Here is an 18,100-nt window from a genome sequence, read left to right on the forward strand (position 1 = left end):
GCCGTATTTAAAAACAGCCACATGGGTGGCAGGAAGGAGGGTAACAGCTGTGTTCAGATATTTCCCTGAAGTGAGGAATACCCAGTCCCACTTAGCTGTCTTCCAAGGGGCCAAAGAAGTTCTGTGCAGCTCCTATTTACTTTTGGATGCACTGGAACAGTCCCACTGAGGTCTCAGGGAGCCAGCAAGCATGATCAAACATGGTAGGCATTGTCCATCTTCAGAGACACTGCTGCCTGGGGTGAGTCAAGGACTAGAGCTCTTGGAAATGGAGACAAACTATAAATGAGCTAGAGACGTTTGCTGGAGCACTAGAGCCTGAATGCAGATGTAAGTCTATGGCATCAGGCTAAGGGCATAGCTCAGGGGTAAAGCATCTGCTTAGCAAGCCCAAGGCTTTGGGTTTGAATCCTAGCACTGTGCCCATGTGTGTGCGTGCACACACACACACACACACACACACACACACACACACACACACCAGTAAATCTAGGGTCCTTGACTCGGAAGTCTCATGGGAGACTTTTCTCTCTCTTTCTTTGACCCACAGCATAATAAAATGGATGAATCTGGGGTGTTTGCAAGATGTTCAATAAGGAAGGGGAAGGATTTAGAAGTTGAAAGAAGGGAAGGATGGGTGGATATGATCTAAACACATTGTATTTATGTGTGAAATGGCCAAAGAATAAAAAGTCAGATGGAAATTCATTTTCCACAGTTCTAAAGACGGAAGGATCTAGGCAGATGGCTCAGCAGAGAAAAGAACTTTCAAGTCTGACAGAGTTTGATGCCCAGGACCCATGCAGAGGTGGAGAGGCAGGAGAATCAGCAGGAAGCTCAATTATCACTAGCAGAAACAAGAGGCACCCTGCCTCAAACAAAGAGAAAGGAGGAAGCCAACCTCTGCAAAGTTGTCCTCTGACCTACACACACATAATGGCGCATGTGCCCTGTCCCTCACAGTAAGTAAATGGATAAATAAATAAATAAATAAATAAATGAATAAATAAGTGAATGTTTGGAGGTCAAGGCAGAAGCAGGGTTTGTAGCTACACCCTTGCCAGAAGATGGGCATCATGACCACAAACAATAGAGGAGCAGAAGGAAGGAATGCCCCACCCCCAAGCTATTTTATAACAGCATTTATCTGCTCCTCACATTCACAAAGGTCCCACCTCCCTACAAAATGCGAGGGGATTTTTTTTTTTTAATATCGAATGGGACGAGGGGTTGGCAAAACATTCAAAGAATAGCATTCTGCCTTTGCACCCCTCAAATTCATGTCTTTTTAGTATACAAACTGCACACATTCCTTCCTAACAGTCCCCAATCGTCTTAGGCTGTTCCAACATCAATTCAAAAGTACCAAACCCAGAGTCTCGTCTGAATCAGATATTCAAGGTACAACTTCATCCCGGGCAGATTCCCTTCCTTATGTGAGCTGTCAGCACAGGATACCTTGTGCTTTCCAGACAGAAGAAACAGGAGAGAGGAAGGACAACAGATCTCAAGATGAAGGAGGCGAGGCCAAGGTCTCTGAGTGGGACAGAGAGCCTCAGGTGGGCAATAGCTTGGGTGGGTGAGGAGTCCTGGAAAGCGAGGAGCCACTAACGCCTCCCCAGGCCAGTGGCTTCTGGATCCTTTGTCTCATAATTCAAAGAAATACTGAATTGCACAGACAATAGAGTCAAAGTCAATCTTTGTAACTTATTAAAGGTTCACAGGTGGGAGTTCAAGACTTAGGAAGCAGCCATGCCCTCTGCCTTCTTCGGAAGGTGGCCACCCACCCTAAGACTCTGGACAATCAAGTTGGAGGCACTGTCCATTTTTTTTAACTTTCTCTCTCTCTCCCCTTCCCTGTCCCCCCTCACCCCAACCCCCCTGAGTGCATGAGTGTGTGTGCGCGTGCATGTGTGTATGTGTGTGTGTGTGTACACATGCAGAGTTCATAGGACAACCTCAGGTGTCTACCTTTGCCTTCCACCTTTTTTGGGGGGTAGGCCTAGACTCTTTTCTGATTTATACATCTGTCTCTGTGCCGGGGCTACACTGCTGATCACTGTTGCTCTGACCTTTAGCTCCCACCTTTAGAGAGGAGAAGGTTGGAAAGGGTGATGGACAAGCTTTGTGAAAGGTCATAATACCCCACCCACGGGCTCTGAGTTCCCTAGGCATCTCTGCTGAGACAAAGCCAATCTCATTTGCCTTGCCTTTTATTTTTATTTATTTATTTATTTATTTATTTATTTATTTATTTTTTGTGTGAGATTCTCAGACCTCAAGCTCTGTGAAGATGACCTTGAACTTCTGAGGCTCCTGTCTCCGTCTCCCAAGTGCTGAGGTTACAAATGTGTGCTATGTCACCCAGCTTATTCAGTAGTGGGCACTCAAAAACGCCTTATTCATTTTAGGTAAGCACTCTACCAATTGTGCTATACCCCCAATCCTTCCTTGCCCTTAATCGTACATATTTCTGATAAGCATTTGCAAGTCAGAAAACACAGTGTGATTGAAGCCCCTTCAGCTGTGCCCCACAGGCACATTGTGGTATTGGTGTGTCCAGTGCAGTTTGAGAAGGGCTTCTCTTCATGTTTTCAGTCTTTTTTCTTCATAGTAAGAACATGTGAGTTTTACAGTGATAATCACACAGGGGCTCACCATAGCCTGCTGTATAAGATAATGCTCTACCCAGGTTAACTGAGTCCTTCACATTAATTTTATGACTGTCTAACATGGTATCTCAGGACACTTGTATTAACTACTTTTATCTATGGTAGCTCACAGCTAAAAGGAATATGGCAGGGAAGGCACAACTGCAGGGACATGAGGCAGCTGGTCAGGAAGCAGGCAGAAGACAGAAAGAAAACCATACAACTTGAGGCCCAGTGACCCACTCTCTCCAGTGAGACAACACCTCCTGAAGGTTCTACAACCTCCCAGAATAGTGGCATGAACTGATAACCAAACCAAAACAGTGCACCACCCCTAACTTCCTAACACCACATCCTATTATGCTTATATCAGCGTAGGCAGAGCAGTGTGTTTCTGCCTCTCCTCAGGCACCAGGAGGTGGAGTCTAGTGGAAGGGAGCTAGGTCCCTGGAGGACCTTTAAAGGGGATATTGGGGCCCCAGCTCTTTCCTCTCACCTTGTGCTCCCTGGCCACCTGATATGATCAGTCTTCTCTCCTCACAATGAACTCCCTTTCTACAGCTGCCAAGCAGTATGGCCAAGTCATCGTGGACTGAAGCCCCGGAAACTGAGACAAAATAAACCTCCTCTCCATGAATTGTTTGCCTTAGGTATTTTCTCATAGCCATGGAAAGCTAAAGCTAACAGGGAGCACCATGGCTAACTGTGGAGGCTGTGGCGGTGTACATTAGCATTGGTTTGATAGGCTCTACAATCACCATGGAAACAAATGAATGGCACGCTTGTGAAGTAGTTTGTAAACTGGATTAATTGAGGCAGGAGGTCTACTGTGACGTGGGCAGTACCATTCCACGGGCCTGGGCCCTGGACAAAGCAGGAAGTACCCTGGCACCTGTATCTGTCTCTCTCTTTTTTCCTGTCTGGGCATGAAATGTGACCATGCTCACCCCACCATGATAGAGCTGTGAGCCACATACCTTTCCTCCCTTAAGATGCCTCTGTCAGGCGCCGGGCATGGTGGCACACACCTTTAATCCCAGCACTTGGGAGGCAGAGGCAGGTGGATTGCTGTGAGTTCGAGGCCAGCCTGGTCTACAACGTGAGTCCAGGACAGCCAAGGCTACACAGAGAAACCCTGTCTCGAAAAAACCAAAACCAAAACCAAAACCAAAACCAAAACCAAAAAGATGCCTCTGTCGATATTTTGTCACAGCAGCAAGACAAATTACCAATGCAGGGCTTCGGAGCCAAGCTCCCTGGGGTTGGACATAAGTCATTACTCTGGCAGATCCAGAGATGTGCTGCAGTGAACCTGGCCCCAATGCTCTGTCCGTTCCTGGTCCTGAGCATACATGGAGCTTTGTTGCTTCTCACAACTCAACACAGCAACTTCTCACAAATTCTCACAAATCAACATGAGCTGCCATGTGCACAGTGCCCAAGCAAGTGCCCTCTTCAACTGGCTCTGAGGACAAAGATGGCATTTGTATGTGAGTGGTCACACAGAGAGACCCACGAGGCGAGAGGCCACTGAGGCTGTCACTTCAGGGACAGACATCTGCTGACAACCACAGATCCTTTCTGGCTGGTGTCCCAGATGGAACTTCAGCTCTGGCTGACCACTGGTCTGTAGCCCACCAGAGACCCCGAGCTAGGTTATCCAGACTCCAATCCTGAGACCTCGGGAGATAAGGGTGGAGGGCTGCTTAAGCGGATAAGAGCTGTAGAAATCTCTAGTCAATAATCAATAGCTATGTACTGCTCTCCGTATGACCTTGAGAAAGTCACTAAGTCAATTGATGTCCAACTTTCCTCACCCCTAAGAGGGAAACTAAGCTAACAACCATACATGCCTACTTTGCAGGTCTGGGTGGGCATAAGGCAAGTTAACTGGAACATGCGGAAAGCCATCCCAGCCAGCGGTAGCTTGTCACACATAAATGTTGCCCAGTACTTTCAGAGCACCAGCAGATTCTGTGCCTTTCACAGATCAGCACTTATGGCTGGTCCTTCTCTATCTCCTCTGCTGAAGACTCCAACCTTTCTCTCATTTGAATGATCGGTGGTGAGTCTTACTTGCAGTTGGCGGTTCTCTCAAAGCAGAAAGCATTTTGCTTGGTAAGAGTGGCCCAGGTTGGCTCGCCCCCCCCTCCCCCCACCCCCCTGCCCCCACACTCCCCCTGTCACACACTCTGTGGCTCTTCTACACAAGGATTCAGCACCACAGAAAGACAGGGCTGGTCTGTGGGAAGCCAGGAGCAGAGCGTGGCTGTGGGTGTCTGTCTGCTCCGCTCACATTTCTTATAATGCATTCCTGTAGGGGCCAGCAGAGCATCAGAGAACTGTGCCATCAGGCAGCTGAGAGAATGCTTCCCAGCTCTGAAGACCAGAGAGAGGGGGAGAGAGAGAGAGAGAGAGAGAAAGAGAGAGAGAGAGAGAGAGAGAGAGAGAGAGAGAGAGAGAGAGAGAGAGAGAGAAGGGAGGGAAAAGGAGGGAAGGAGGGAGGGAGAGAAGGAGGGAGGGAGAGAGGGAGAGAGAGAGGGAAGGAGGGAGACCTTTTGCTGTTCTGCAACAAGCTCCCAACCTCTCCCCCTTGCATTTGATCAAACTCCCACCCTTCCTGTCAGTCTCCTTGAGGCATTCCTTCTTCTGGATAAGCACCTCATCTTCAGAGCCATCTTTTGCCACGGTGCAGCCGGGGGCTCCATGCTGGCTCCTTTTTCTTCACAGTACCTGATGTGCGTGGTCACTTCTCTTTCCCACCCAGCAAGCCCTTCGGTTTTATGGCAGGAGAATAAGGCAAGAAGAGAAAGGTATGAAGATTAACAAGAAAGCAAGGGTAGAGAAAAGACGGATAACAGCCCACCAAGAGACATGCATAAGGGACAGAGCAGGAGAAAAGTTTGAGACCTGTGAGTAAGCAAGAGTGACCCACAAAGAAGCCACTGGGCTTCTAAACCTCTGGTTTCTGGCCTACATTGTAGGGAGTGTTTTTGCCTTCCTTAGTAAACTGTTTCTCCCACTATCCGTGCATCCTTCATCCAGCACTTCCTTCCTGGACATAAGAATCTGGAAATTCCAGCATGTGCCTTTCATGGCTCTGACAGTTTCACATTGACTTTTATTTTCTTTTCCCACCTTCCCTTGATCTGGTGGATGTTTCCCATCGCCTCCCCCCCAAAGCCAGCTCTCTGATGAACTTGCAGTCTCCCTGTGCAAAAGTGTCAAGGAAAGCTTTGCTGCCTGGGTGATTTATGTTCCAATCAAGGATGGGTGGCATTCCAGCTGAGCAACTAGCTCAGGAGAGCGTGCTTGCCTAGTTAGTGAGCTGTGGGTTCCACACCCAACACTCACCCAAAAGGATAGTGACCCTCAAGAGGAAAGCAGACGAGATCAAGTTCTGATGCCAGGGACCCCCAGTTTCAAAACTCCTAGTAGACACCATCTTGTTGGCATCCAATCGGCTCCTCAAGAGTGTGCTCCTTCTCCAGTGGCTCACAGGACCAACCCCTCCTAGGAAGAGGCAAGCCCTCCCTCACTTCCACGACCACTTTGGACACAGTGAGCGATGGATTCTAACTATAGCTTCTTTCAAAAGGCAGGCAGGGTTAAGGACACAAGAGTTTGGGGAGTAGAACACCACACTTCTGCCCCAGCTGTGCAGCCTTTGTGGGAGGTGCTCCTGCCGGGGTGCTCTACCCACTTATTGCTGCATCTCTGGGGAAGGCTTCACAGTGGACAAGTTCTGTTTCAGCACAGGAAAGGAAATTATTTTCACTGACTTTGTCACTGTGGGCAAAAGTCTGCACAAATCGAAAGCTTCCTCCAGAGAATGAGACTCACCACTGAAGGAAGGAAGGGAAGGAAGGAGAAAAGAAAGGAGGGAGGGAGGGAGCGTTGGAGGGAGGGAGGAAGAGATTTGCTACAGACTCAGTGTTGTTAGCACCAGGAGCATGGGAGTTTGCTTTTATTCACTGTCTTCCCCTCTCCCCTTACCACTCCCCTCCCAATTCTCCCTCTCCATTTCTGTCTTGGAGTTGTGTGAGTGGGTGGTCGGACAAGTGGGTGGATAGACAGACGGAAGAGGGAGTTTCCTTCTTGGGATTCCTGTAATTGGTATGTGGTTTACATTCCATCCATCTGGAAGGCTGTGATGTTAATCGGAAACAGCTTGAGCTCCACTTGCCTGTAGTGTCACAAGGATGCTGAACTCAGGCAAAGGTCTCTGGTTCCTTTCCTACGGGTCAGCTCCCTCTTCAGGTGTCTGTCACCTTAAGTAAGCAGCATATGTGGTTCAAAAGCATCATTACACAGATATAAACAAAGACAAACCCAAGCAGTGCAAAGAAATGTTTCAGTGGGGCTGGAAGATGGCTCAGAAGTTAGGCCTGTTGTCTGCTCTTCCAGAGGACTTGGCTGTGATTCTCAGCACCTGCACGGTGGTCACAACTGTGACTCCAGTTCCAAGAGATCCAGCGCTCTCTTCCAGCGTCCACTGACATCAGGCTGTGTGTGGTGCACAGACAGACATGCGGACAAAACACCCATTACAATTAAATTAAATTTAAAAATAAATGTACAATGAAATTTCTGGTGGTTCTCCCCAACCCCAAATATTAATAGTGTATACTTGCAAAAACAAAAGTCCACTCTTCAACAGTGAAGATTATGTACATTGTATTTACATAAAAAGAATTTTCTATATCCACAGCTTGAGCCCTTTCTGATTTTACTTACTACATATTAAAACTCTAGTTCATTCTCCTGCTCTGTGTTGTATGTTAAGTTCACGTACACTGTCACTTTTCTACTGATGGCTATAGTTCAAGCTCTGTAACAAATACCACAGACTGTGTAACTTAAAAACCAAAGTCCAGTTTTGACAGTTCTGTAGGCGGGGATGTATAAAACCAAGGTCCTGGAGGATTGAGTGTCTAGCAAGGACGCACTTCCTGGTTCCTCTGTCTTCCTAATTCCTGGAATGTGTCCTCCTATAAGGCTCAAATCTCTTCATGGCACAATCATCTTTCCCAAATCTGTTCTCCTAAAACTATCACAATGAAGAATGGATTGAAACATGGATTAGGAAGCACTCAGCCAACACTGTAGTATTTGGGAACATTGTCCTCTCAACATGACATAACGGCTGCCATTTTTAACTCAGACTGACTACCCTCTGGCTGGCTCATAGGTTCCTCATGCCCCTCTGTCCCCCAATATATAAGTAGCTAACAACTGCTGATGGGAGAAGGGACTCGTCTTTGTAGCATAGCTGCCTGTAAGTTACCCATAGTCCCATAGAAAACCCCTCGCTTACGTTTTTGTATGTTACCCCAATTAAACCCATTGGCTCACCAAGCTGAACTTGGATGAATTACTTGTTTGGTATATTTTTGCCCTCTCTGTATGGAGTTAATAAACATAGACTCCCCAGGAAAAGTCACGCAACACTCAGCACCTGGACGTGAACATAACAGAATCCAAGGTGACTAGGAAGAGCAATTGCGTGGTCCTTGCTATGTGTAGCGAGACATGCAGCTTTGGCCGAGGAGCTGAGGGTGGCCTAGCTGTGGACTGATGCGGCTATGGACCCCCTTCCTCATCTGGTTATCGTGGTGTGGTCACAGTTATGAGGTACATCCTACTATCAGGTAGTAAAACATGCGACTAAGGCTGAACTGTGTGAAAGTGGAGTGTCCTAGGGGGAATACCAGATGGCTGTCTTCTCCTATAAGGTGTGAGGTGACACTCCTCCCTGATAAATGGGGTCCTCTGTGTAAGAACAGTGAATCCCACGTGTAGATCAGCAATCTATCAAGAGTTAGAGAAGACATTGCAGTCTCTGGGAGTAGAGCACATTGGCTGGGATGGGAAGCAGGCTACAGCAGCAGCTTGTGGCCTCTGCTGTGCGCAGTATGACATGCCGCTGCCTGTCCAAAGGGAACCTGCCCAGGGAAGGGGAGGATTTCCAGTGATAAAAAAGGCATGTGGATGGCATCCTTTGCATTACTCTCTGATTTGGCAAGAAAGATGTAGAGGGCATGGGACAGCAAGGAGATAATGGGGTACACGTACAGAAGAATACCACTAAAGTCAACACAGAGAAAGGGAGAATTCATGATTCAGCACTCAGACAGGACCTCGGTCATAGTCCAGGAAACCGATAATTAGAGAATACTTTACCACTGAACTGCTTGAATTGGAAACAGCTTTTAAACAAGACTTGAAAGAGGTTCTTAAGACCTGGCCTGGGAGGTGCAGATAAAATCAGCCAAAAAGCCACGAAAGCAGAGAAACCCAGTCATCTAAACTCCTAATCCGTCCTCGAGACAAGGGTGGCCGGTCCCGAAGCACTGTGAGGGAAATCATCCCCCAATGGGCTGCCTCATACAGGCTGAGGTCCCCAAAATACCAGGGACTGGGGAGACTCACAGAAGACTTTAGCAGGGCATTTGGGGTGACTGTGTAGTTACAGACTCCTAAGTAAGACACTACCTCTTGCCCACACTAATATACCCAATAGTGCATCTTTGAGGAAATAATCTATATTCGTAGTAGAATCTTTTCATGCTGTATTCAACCTTGATAATGCTCGTGTGCTTGTGTTTATATCCTTAGCTGCAGAATATCAAGACCATATGGCACAGCAGTGACCCTCAGACATCCTGCCCATCCTTTATACAAAGATCTTACTTTGTAGGTGGTATGCTACCTCTGAGGTTCTTTTACAGATTCAGAAAGGCATCCGAAAGATGTATACATGCAAGGAGGGGAAATCAGTCCACTCAGGCTGCATAGGCCAGGCACATCTGGGAAGCTCTTGGGTGTTTTTTGTTGGATCAAGGGTAGATGGTCCCCAACAAGGCGACTGAGAAAAATCCTACAACATCCTGTGCCTCTACATGTAAGACTATCCATTAAAGGGTTTAAGTTCAGAAGGCATCCTACATGGGTAGGAAAGGCACATATAGATGCCTTAATGTTATTGAATATGATCCCAGTGCCGGGAGTAGGTTACCTTCCTGTGGGTTGCTGGGCTGGGAGCCGAAGGGTGGATGAGACGTTCACAATGCAGGCTATCGTTATTGCCATCCATTGCCCGTCAGGATGATTGACGAGAAGCTATGCGCTTTGTTTCCACAGCACGAAGAGGTTGGGCTGGGTCTGAGTGGAAAAGTCCCTTCCTTCTGGCTAGGTTTCATAGTGTTGGGTGGTCGTGGTGGTGCACACCGGTAGGATTTGCTGAAGGAAGCAGAAGCAGGAGGATCACGGGTTCACTGTGTGGGAAGGGGATGTGTAGACTGCTGGCAGAGGCTTGCTGCTAATGGTCCTGCTCATCGATGGACTCTGAACGTTAACACTCTCCTCATGCTAGACAATACACGTCTACTGGTACAACAATGGCACAACTGATACGGGGTGCAACCAACTTTTCCCACTGCATTTAAGGATCACTCCACAGGAAGGAATCCATCTTTGTACTCCAAACAAGAGGAAAACCCATGGCTGGAGAAATCATAGGCCCTAGTGAAGAAGCTACAGCGTGCTTGTCAAAATGCCTTCTAAACACTTGGTGATGGCCAGGGAAGCTCCTCTCTCTACTGCAGAGAGCCTCATAACTAGTTACTCTGTTGAAAACAACTGACTGTTGCTGAGGCGTGGTGTTCCAAGGCTTCAAATGAAGGAAAATAACAATACACCCATATCATTCCTCCATTCTAACAAATAAAGGAAAATAACAAGACATCCATATCATCCCTTCATTCTAATGGTCAGGAAACATCATAGAAAAAGGAGGGGGAAACAATACAAAAGTTGGAGAAGGGGTAGAGTGTTGTGGCACTGTCCACCAAGCATGGCATGGCTCTTACCATCTTGAAATCTGAACAGTTTTGATTACTTGCATGAGGCACTCAGACAAGATTGAGCTGGTCACCGTTCTCTTGTGGAAGGGAATAGCTCACAAGGTCCACAACCATCCCTCACGGATATAAAAGCAGTTCACAGCTGTATGAGGGAAAGAAGACCCATGGGGGTGTAGCTGCCGATAAGTTGTCCATACTCCTATGAGTAACCTTTCAGTCATGTGTCCACAGCAACCTATTTAAAGCCATTGATTCATCAGGCTGAGTATGGGCGGAGTCATTTCTTTGGGCTGTTATTGCTCTCTCCATTTGAGGTGAATAGATATAGTCTCCTCAGGAAAAGTCATACAATGCATGGACTTTTTGTGGTTTGTAGTTCTTTGCTGAGACAAATTTGGTTGGTGGATTCTCTCTGTCTCTGTCTCTCTCTGTCTGTCTGTCTCTCTCTCTCTCTCTCTCTCTCTCTCTCTCTCTCTCTCTCTGTGTGTGTGTGTGTGTGTGTGTGTGTGTTTTGAGACAGGGTTTCTCTGTGTTACCCCTGGCTGTCCTAGACTCACTTTGTAGACCAGGCTGGCCTCAAACTCACAATGATCCACCTGCCTCTGCCTCCTGAGTGCTGGGTTTACAGGTGTGTGCCACCACACCCGACTCTAGGAGATTCTCTAAACTGGAATTTGGGGCCCACCACTGGTTGGAAGGAGAAATTGTCTCTGTGTGTTAGTCCATCAGCCAGTGGCTGAGTCCGTGGCTCCTGACAAATGGTCCAGCTAGCTTTGAAGCCTTTGAGGCAACAGGGTCCAAAAGACAAAGACAAACGATGTTATCTTCAAGTGAGGATGACAAAGGTATCCGCCCCCCAAAAGAAAGTGGGAATAATGGGCTTCTGGGGCCTGAAGATGGGGGCTCCAGACCCTGCCTCTGCAAAGGACAGGGCTTTGCTGTGGCAGCTGGTACTCCACACAGCCCTAGTCTGTTCTCCACACCACAGTGGCCTATTCCTCCACTGTCAGAGCAAACCTGACCTGGGCACTCCCTGCAGTCACTTCTCACATTAAATCTGAGCTGGAAACTGCTCCTTCAAGTCTCTTTTGCCTTCTCCTCATCTGCACTTTTCTAACTTTTCCTTACCTTCAGAATAAATAAATAAAATGAGGTTTAAAAAAAATTTTTTTTTTCTGAGCACTCACCTTGTTCAAAAAGGAAACAAGTTATCTAAAGGGTTCTAAGGTCACATACTGGAGAAGTCCACCGTCTCATAGCTTCCCTGGGAGGCCCACAGTGTCTACATACAGCCATGCAGTCATGAGACCCAATCTCAGGACACACCAACTGACAAGAGGGTCTTCCTATGTCCTGCAAGTTGGTGAGCGCTGGAGTTGCGCTGAGCCCAGATGTGCTTCTGCACACTTCAGCTAAGGGTCACAGCTAAAGGTGCTATAAAGAATGAGACCTTAGAGCTGCCGGTGGGTGGGGCCTGAGAGCAATGGGGGTGGGGGTGGGGGGGCGGTGACTTGCTTTCCATCTATTCCGCACAGCAGGTAATGTACCCAGCACATACATTGTATTTGGATTACAGTTAGTCTAGAGATGATAAGCAAACAGGAGGTTGTCACGTGTGAGCACTGCACTATTTTACATGCGGAGCTTGAACATCCCCTACCCTGCCGCAGATTTGGTCTCCTCAAAGGGGTGGGTCATACAGAACATCTCTAGGCTCAGTAGGCAATCGATTCCCGGATTCCCCGGGGACACAGGAAGCAGGAAGCGATTTCAATTCCAGGGCAAGTTGAGGGCGCTGAACGATAGGAAATTGTCAAATGCCTTCTTTTGCTCCTTCCCCACACACACCAGCATCGCCCCGGTGAGAGCTCCCCCCTCCTCCTGCTCCCAGCCAGCCCTAGGGCTGTCCGCAAAACTAGAGACCCTGCAAACTGCTTCCAAGTTTACGTCAGAACAGTGACAGCCATATGCAAGCAGTCCACGGACCAGGGACTGACTTGGTCCATCACTAATCCCCAGAGCACCCCTTTAGGTCAGGTCCACACTTATACCCTGTACAAACAGGAAACCGGAACTTTGTGCCAGGAAACGTATCTCAGAACCCAGAGCAGCTGGGTGAGCTTGAGCCAGAGGAGGAACTTTGGGTGGCGGCCTGGGGTTGGCAAGAGGTGGCTCACTCTGGCTGGGGAATGGGCAGGCATCGCACTAGAAGGGCCCTTTGGGCCTTGTCCTCTGTGAATGGAGCCATTTACTGGTGTATCCGTAATGGTGGGGCCGACTGAGCTCCTTGGCAAAGCCCTTGGCAGGCCTTCCCCAGTGGAATGTCCAGAGAGAAAAAAACGTCCCCTGTCCTCCCCTGTGGCCTGTGTAGCCTCCGGCCTGCTCTGCGCCAGGCTGTGCCCCAGCGCCCCGCCCAGGGGTCTTGTTTGCTCTGGCAGACAGGGAACCCATTCAGCCCCTCGGGTGGCACCGGGGGTGGGGGGTGGGGTGTCTGGCCTGGGAGGCCTGGCTAAGCTCCAGCAGGCTCAGTGGCCCGCGGGGTTCCAGAAGCTTCCTTAGACTCCAATGGGGGGCGGGGCGCTGACTTTCTTCTGGCCGCTGAGAATTACTGACTTTACAGGTCCGTCTTGCTCCATAAACCAGAAAGCCGCTTCCAGCTGGTGGGATGGAGTCTGGTGGGCGGGTGCCTGGTGCCATCCTGTCCCGGCTGGGAGGGGTCCCCAGCGCCGTGGAGGAGCTGTGGTCTGTCACAGCCCCTGGCCAGGCAGGTTTTTATGGCCTCAGTCCGGGAGAGGGAAGCACAGGCCGCAGGCAGGCATCCACAGGGATCATCGAGTCCACAGCCTCGCTCATGTTCCTGCACTGCCACCCCAGTTTCCTTTTTTTCATTGGGGTCCGCTTAGACTTGTAAGTTTAGAAGAGGGAAGCACTGAGTTAGGCTCAAGCCAAATCGCATCATGTAAAGTCTGAGTGACTCCCCGTGCAAGCTGCCACCGCCCGCCGGGAGGCACATAGGTCTGGAACAGAAATCCTGGAGGTCCCGGCTGGCCCCTCGAAGGGACAGCAGACCCACCTGAAGGAACACTTGCAGCTCCAGTCCCCTCGGCCAGCTTCCTGGCTGCCTGCCACTGTTCCTGCATAGCTGAAGGTTATGATGTTTAAATATTAAAAAATGCTTAGCTAAATACGTTGGCTTGTTTTCTTTTGCCGATAGTAACAGTCTGCTCACAGAGCCCTTTCAAACCTCTTCAGTGTTTAGAAAATGGATAAGGGACTCATTCAGTGACGCTCAAGTTTACCAGAGCCAGGAATGAAGCCCAGGATTTCATGAAGGGAGGACCAGCCTGGGACCACACACAAAGCAGCTCTGCTTCCTCCTCCCTGTTCTCCCTCTCTCTCTCTCTCTCTCTCTCTCTCTCTCTCTCTCTCTCTCTCTCTCCTTCACTCTTCCCCATCTCTCCCCCTTCCTCCTTCTCTCCACCCCCTCCCTCTCTGCCCTCACTCTGACAAACTGGCCATGACTGGCAACCAGAAAAATCCATAATAGAAGTCAGAGGGGGGTTTCCAGGGCTTAGGGGGCCCTTTGGTAACCAGGAGATGAATAAAAAATGGATTACCAATGTGTGTGCCCCTATAACTAAAGAGAGCACACACACAGAAAGCTGGGGCCACCCCCAAAACAGCTTTTATGAGACACGGGAGCCAAACAGAATTATTGAAATCACCTTTATGTGGGGTGACAGGAAAAAAAAAATACACTCTGGACTAGAATAGGGTTGGCTTGGGCCCCATCTACCAGCAGCCCCTCCCGTACTGCCCTGGGACATTAATTATCTCCCAGGCACAGTTGGAGGAGTTTTCCCTGGCCTGGCTAGGTGTAGTATTTGCCTTTATCAACTAAGGAATTGCTGGGCACAGGAGGCTGGGGCCGTGGGCAGAGGTGATTAGGTGTGAACTTCTTTTAGGAAAGGCCTGTGAGACTATTTACTTTCTCCTCACTAGTACCCATCCTTGACCGCAGACTTCAAACAGGAGTGAGCTGGATCCAACTGGAGCCCTGTGGGAACTTGGAAAGATGCTGAGCGTCTTTTATTTCAGTGTGAGATCCAGTGTGTGCAGGAAGAATGAAGCAGTTAAATTCAAGAAGTATTTATGGAGCTGCTGCTGAGATGGAACGAAGCAGGGCTTGGCATGAGAAGCCAGCTCTGGGCAGCAGCGCCTGGAGCACAGCCACGGCAGAGCAGCCCTCGCCCGCCTCTGAGCTGCGGCAGGGCAGCTTCTGATTAAAGAAGAAGTCGACTCGCGCATTTTTGTTGTGCGAATAATCAGCTTTTCGCCACTGTAGCTCATACTCAGGACGATTGGCTTATAAATGGCAAAGTTTTCCTTTGAGTCTCAGTTTTGAAGGCTCTGGACAACGATGCGCTTTGCTCGGTTCTTCGGGCCTGTGGGGGGCGAGCGCGCATCTCGGTGGGCAGTGTCTGACAGATTCCGCTCATGTCATGGCCCAGAAAGCAAAAGAGAGGAAGGAGAAGGGGCGGACCCATCGCTGCCTTCAATAGGCATTCCCTCGGGGACCTAAAAACCTTCCCCAGGTCTCATTGCCCAGTGCTGTGCCGCCTGGTGACCCTGTGGTGGGGGAAGGGGCATGCAAGAGCCAAATGACAACACTCTGAAAATCTGAAACCCAGGCAGGTTATCAGCAACAATATTTAGTGTTGTGGTTTGGAACTTTGCCTTTCCAGACAGGCTTTCTCTGTGTAGCCTTTGGTGTCCTCGAACTCACAAAGATCTGCCTGCCTCTGCCTCCTGAGAGTAGAGGTGTGCACTGCCGCCTTCGGGCTGGTTAGCAAAATGGATATAGCACAATGGACTTCCAGTGATGAAAAAGAGGTTTGGCACTTAAACACCACCACCACTGCCAGGTAGTAAGTAAGCAGAACTCCTCCATCATATGCTCGCGCTATGATGCACTGCGCTGCTGCAAAGCCTCAGGGCCCAGGGAGGATGGATGAAATGTCCCTAATAAGCTCATCTAACTGAGCACTTAGACTTTTCTCAGCAAGTGGTTGTCACAGCAACAGGACGCGCATCACCCATCCCTTCCTGTGGAGCCGGGGTTGAAGTTACTTTCGTTTTCTTTCTTTCTTTTTAAGATTTATTTATTTATTATGTATACAATGTTTTGCCTGCATGTACACCTGTAGGCCAGAAGAGGGCATCAAATCACATTACAGATGGTTGTGAACCACCATGGGGTTGCTGGGAATTGAACTCAGGACCTTTGGAAGAGCAGCGGCGCTCTTAACCACTGAGCCATCTCTCCAGCCCCTGAGGTCACTTTCTAAGGCTTCTAATTGCCTTAACTCATGCTACTGCTAGGAGATCTACCTAGGGAGAAGACATACTGTGCGCTTGCTTTTTCCATTCATATGGCTTGAAATGAGGAGATAATTTTACTGAGAGCAAACAGGAAGTTCGGAACTCAGACGACCAATGCCCACATGATCCCAAGATGTCTCAACATAAAACAATCTGGATGTCAAGCCAGGCAGCGCTGAGAGTCTGTGCTCTCTATCCTGAGCTCCTTTGGGTTCTCTGGGAGCCACTTTTTTGCTTATTATGGCCGTGCTGCTGAGACCAGAACTTCAACGCCGCTCAGCATGAAACCCAGGATGAGCAAAGGCCAGCTCAGAGGTCCCTGCTGTGTGACCACTGCTTATCAGGAAGCTCTCCTTCCACTCCTGCAACCTCTAATGATGGAGTCACCTCCCACAGTAAACAGCCTATCCCCTAACCCGACACCTGTTCTGGATCCCTTTGCCTCTATCCTTATGATTCCTCTTTCCCTTGCAAAATAGGAGTTTGCCTTCTTGCTTCCCTACTCAGTAGGTACCACTCCATCTCAACCCCAGCTGCTCCTGCTGCAGACACGTCAGGGTACCAGATGAGCTTAGAGCTAGGCCTATCACAGCCTTGTGCCTTTGACGGATGGTATCTTCATCAGTAACTCAGATAGGAGGTTGGATCTTGCAGGACTGTGTGAAGGTCTCTGAAAGTCTGTGATGCCCCCCGGCAAGCAGTGTGGACTTGTGGTTTCTGGAATCTGCAGCACATGTACTTGTCCCTCTGGTACCAGCGGCAGCTCCTTTGGTGGCTTGTTTGACATGGCAGCTTTGGAGATCATGTGTGAAAGCTCCACCTAGGACTGGTTTTCTCTGCCTGCTCATCAGGTCTAGAAGGTATTTGTTTAAGCCCATCTTCCTGAAGCCAGGAGGTTCTCTTTCTGCAGCTTAGTCTGCCTGGTCATAGCCTCTCTATCAGATGATGCTGTATTTTGAACATCTATCATCATACATTGTGCTAAGCAAGACAGAGCCATTAAAGAAGTACAGTATGTATTGCATGCTGCCACATGCAAGTCAACGGAATCCTCAGCAGACTAACAAGGTAACCCTTAGACATGTGCCACACAAAAACATCTTGTCAGGGGCAGACTGTCGGAGGCGGGGTTGGGGGGGCGGGATACATGCAGGAAGCTGTAGGTCAATGTCAGGTGTCTTCCTCAGTCACTCTCCACCTTTTTTGAGAAGAGGTCTCACTGAACCTGGCATTTCTGTGCCTCAGCCAGGCTAACTTGCTAGTGAGGCCCCCAGGGATCCTCCTGTCTTTGCCTCCCCACTGCTGGAATTACCAGCATGCACCACGCTGACTGGATTCTTACAGGAGTGCCAGGGATTTTTATTCTTCCTCACCAACTACGTCATCTCCTCAGTTTTAATAAGGTCATGTGCAATATATTATTCTCACGCTTGTGGTCCTGCATGGCACACACTTGATAATGGTGCTGAGTGACTACTTATGCATTTACTGTTGTCTATTTGGCATTATTTAGAGTGTGCTTTTCCTACTTACCTATGCACACTCTGGGCAAGTGCTCTATCATCAAGATACATTCCCTCCTCTTCCTCTCAGTTTTATGACAGGGTCTTTCACGTAGTCCAGATTGACCCTGAATTTGAGACTTCCTGCAGGCATCCGGTTCTTGAGCATTGAATTATAGGTGTGAGCCACCACAAACTTCGCCACCCCCTCCACCCCCGTTGGTGTGTGTGTGTCAAGAAGCCAAGTTTAGTGATTTTATTGCACCATTTAGTTTCGTGTATGTACACTCTAGAAAGTTTACTTGTTAATAAAAACTACCCAGTGGTGTGACTTTCGGAAGGCATCCCATTCTTAAGTGAATCACAAATGTTCAAGAATTATTCCTGCTACAGAATAGAAAACGGGGTCACTTGTGGATTAAATTCTTGCCTGAAGCCACTTAGAGACGTACAAGCCTGTTGCCACACATCCTGCTCCTAGAGTGTGTGCATTCATCAGGTGGATGCAGCATACAGTCCATGCCCGGTCCAATAATGCATTTAAAGGCTTGATTATTTTACACAAAAGTAACTCAAACTATCCTAAACTATGTAGTTATGGCTTAGGTTGGGCTTTTTGTTTGTTTGCTTTGGGCTTTGTCTGTTTGGCTGAGAAACAACTTTTTGTACACCTTTCAGACTTGAAAAAAGTTCATCGCGC

The 18,100-nt window shown here is 48.7% G+C and overlaps 1 protein-coding gene across 1 annotated transcript in view; it reads right to left on the reverse strand.

Annotated features, from left to right (window-relative positions):
• Positions 1-18,100, reverse strand: part of ERCC6L2 (ERCC excision repair 6 like 2) — a 160,955-nt gene that overhangs the window by 18,117 nt on the left and 124,738 nt on the right. The window lies entirely within an intron of this gene.

Source organism: Acomys minous (assembly GCF_964271855.1).
Source record: "Acomys minous genome assembly, chromosome: 5".
In the NCBI taxonomy this organism is placed as follows: Eukaryota; Metazoa; Chordata; class Mammalia; order Rodentia; family Muridae; genus Acomys; species Acomys minous.